Source organism: Urocitellus parryii, chromosome 12 (genome assembly GCF_045843805.1).
Source record: "Urocitellus parryii isolate mUroPar1 chromosome 12, mUroPar1.hap1, whole genome shotgun sequence".
Lineage (NCBI taxonomy): Eukaryota > Metazoa > Chordata > Mammalia > Rodentia > Sciuridae > Urocitellus > Urocitellus parryii.
Window position 1 is genome coordinate 29112844 of NC_135542.1, and position 3687 is coordinate 29116530.

A 3687-nucleotide genomic window follows, 5' to 3' on the forward strand; every position below is an offset into this window, starting at 1 on the left:
TTAGGAAAACAGTATCTCACACCTACCTAAAAATAACCTAACAGAAGCTAAAGCAATGGCATCCTCCTTCTGCAGCTGGGTTGCTGATAAGGTCAAGGAGATCATCTACTTCAGGCTCAATCTCAGTCCCAACCAGGCAGCTCTCCGTGTGATCAGCATGTGATCAGCTCTGGTGCTCGGAAATGGAAGACCAGAGGACTGCGGCTTGTCTGAGACCAGAGGAGCTTTAGAAGAGCTAGCCAGGCGATGCTAGCATCCCCTGCAGTTGACACTTGTATTCTCCAGCACTATGGCCACTCACGTGAGGACACCGAGCACTTGGAATGTGGCTGATCCAAAATGAGATGTGACGTGAAATAGACTGTTGTGAGACCTAGTGAGAATTCTCACCTAGTGAAAATTCACCAAGACAAAGAGAAGCAGCGAAGAGAAATGGAGGAAGATATGCCTTGAAGGTGCAGTGGGGACAAAGATGTCTGCCATGGACTTGGGACCTGGGCTGACATTTGCTTCCAAGTTCACTATTCACCTTTGGGGGCTTTCTGTTAGGAAAGATGATTGAGTGAGAGATGATTGACAGGTTTCTGCGTCTTGCTCGTGATGTCCAGGGCGCACGCACCGAATGTTCATTCCCAGGTTTTCATCAGATGCATGAGATGCAGGCAATACTATGAGGTCTTACGTAGGGGGTTTTCCCTTAGCGGTAACTACAGGGAAAACTTGGGAGCCTCTGCACATGCTCCTCAGGATGGTTAGGCAATCTTCTTAGGAAACAGGATCTTGTGATTTAAGGAAACTAGCCCATTGTTTTAAATGCCAGCAAGCATTGTGTAAGATGCACAAGGAAATGGGGTGAGAGTCAGAGCAAGGGCCCTGATCTAACCTGCCTTACACTTGATACAAAAAAATATAAAACACTGATTGTTAAAATAGTCATATTTTAGATATTTTGGATTAAATAAAACTTTCAGAGGTTAATTTCACCAGTTTCTTTTCAGTGTGGTGACTAGAAAATTTAAAATCACGTTCCTATTGAACAGTGCTACATGAGTGCTCCTCAAGGACTCACAGAGAACAGGAGGCAGTCTGCGGCACAATGGGACAGGGGCCACACCAGCTAAGCTCAGGGGTCAGTGCTCCAGGACCTTCAGGACTCATCAGTGACCAAGGACTGTCTCACCCTACAGTAAGACCAGCTTCTAAAGTAAAATGTAAATGGATTTCCTGTCCTATGTGAACTCTAGTGTGGGTTCCTTGAATGTGGACATCCGGTTAAGATGTAGACCTCTCTGAACCAGATATAGTGGTGCATACCTATAATCCCAGTGACTCAGGAGGCGACTCAGGCAGGAGGATCACAAGTTCAGGATCTTGCAACATAGCAAGACCCTCTCTTAAAAAAAAAAAAAAAAAAAAAAGCTGGGGATGCACCTCAGTGATAAAGTGTCCCTGGCTCCAATCCCCAGCTCCACGGAAGAAAAGTGAGGGTAGAGGAGGGGTAGAAAGAAAACAGGAGATGTAGCTCCTTCTGTCATCAGGGGACACGCGCAGATCTCATTGCCCTGTGTTGAACCTGGCAAGAGATGCCACCATGCAGACCAGAGACAGTGGCTGCCTCCCCCATAGCTGGGGGCTCAACACTGAACTGACTTCATTCATCGGCCTGCTTAACAAGGCCACTGAACCCTGAAGTGCCTCTGGCTTCTGACTCCACTTTACGCTTCCACCTATGGTGCACATTAACCATCATGCTCCACTTCCTCTCGCTGCACCACAGCACCACTGGGTATTTACCTGCAGAGGCCCTGGGACACACCTGGGTGCTGGGCTAGAGGAAGTGTTCTGCAGTGCAACCCAGCTACTAAAACAGCACAGGACTGGACCCTGTCAAACACCATCTATCTGATCACAGCTGAGCACGAAGCGAAGGCTGACACAACTCAACCCTACATCAGTTGTGAGGAACGAGAGGCAGCGACCATTCAGGCATTTAAGGTTGCAAGGAAGTGTCCCCGTACCAATGCAATCTGAGGGCAAGAGCCACACTGGAGGACTCAGAGACCAGGGACCCAACTCACCCAACCCAAGTGCACACGTTAATCAAAAGGGGTGCAGGTCATGCTTATACAATGCTCAGGATCTTCCCTCTGGATCCTGGGAAGACAAGAGCCCCAATAGCTGGGAACTGGTATGGCCCCAGTCAGGACTTGGCCTGGCACCCACAGCCAACCATGGCGTTCTCCTGCTGGACATAAGCAATGCCACAGAACACAGACAAGGCCACTGTGGGATATGGTGAAACCAACCAAGATACCCCCATAATCATGTCAGACAAACAGGAACACCGTTGAGGCCACCAAAAGGACAGACAACTGCTCCTGGGAATCACTGCCAGTTAGGCAGCAGGAAGAAAAGGCCCACTGGCTTTCTTAGAGAAAAGGAAAAAAAAAAAAAGGCTCTAGTGGAAACCAAGATTAAAGAGACTTAATTCAGACCCAAGTGATTTTCTTCCTTTCATATCTCCCAGAAGCTGGGCAGATTCTTGGTTACAAATCTTCCCGAAATTCCAGACTTGCCACTAGTCCTCTGGGCCCTCACATTAAAGGCAGGTTCTGATAAATGGTTCCTTTCACCCAATTTACTTTGAGTACAGTGAATTATTTCATGGCAGAAACTTCAATCAAAATTTACCTCCAGAGCCGACCGCTGTGCATATGCCTAAGGTGTGGTGGGTGATTTGTTTTCAAAAGAAACATCTCACAAACATTGAGACCTGCAGTGTGTCCACAGGGATTGAGCATGAGAAGCCCACAGGAAGTTCACATGTGGGGTGGAGGGTGCAGGTAGTTTGGAAACCCAGTTTAGCTCCATTTATTTTTATTCCCGAATTAAATCCATGCCATGAAACCTTTGGATTACTTGGAAACATTGCTCTATCAAGTTTTCTCAGCTAAGCTCTAGAGCTCATTTTGTGCAAAAAGTGTCACCAATCCAAAATAGTCTTAATGAGGAATAATGTGCTCCCACCCAACTTCTAACAATGGGTGGGACAGCTGTTTCAAAAACTCTCAGAATGAAGAAGCCGTGGTCAGTCCTGGCCCTCATTTATTCTTTAGCCTGACTTCGGAGGAATCTAGATGCACACAAAAATGACAGTTACAGAGCTCAAGCCTCAAAACAGAAAGTAAGCTGAGAAGCAGGCTGCTCAAGCACTGTACAAAGAGTCGGCACCAGGGAAAGCAGGTCGATGGGCAGGAAGACAGCAGGACAGATACCCTCCAGGCCCATGGAGAATCGTCACCAAACTGGCTGCAGCCTTTTCCCACCTGTGAGTTGGCCTCTTCACTGCTGATTAGGCAGCAGGGGAAATAAAGGGAAAATCCAGACTCCCCGTCCTGATGCTTTTCGCCTCTGGGACTGAGGAAGGTTTCACCAGCAGAACACCTGGGTACGAGCACAACTCTGCTCAGCTGTGTCGCCCTCCTGGCATGACACAGAAGGGCTTTAAGTGGACAAGGACCATGGGATAAACATTTCCTTGGTTGTCAAGCTCTATCAGAATTAAGAGGAAGCATTTACCAAGTCTTTGGCTCAAGATTTCTTGAGTGAATCCCACCCCTTATCTGATACAAATTGAGTGAGAAAATTCCCATTTGTTACAAATTTAATAGTCAAGACCAAGAGTCA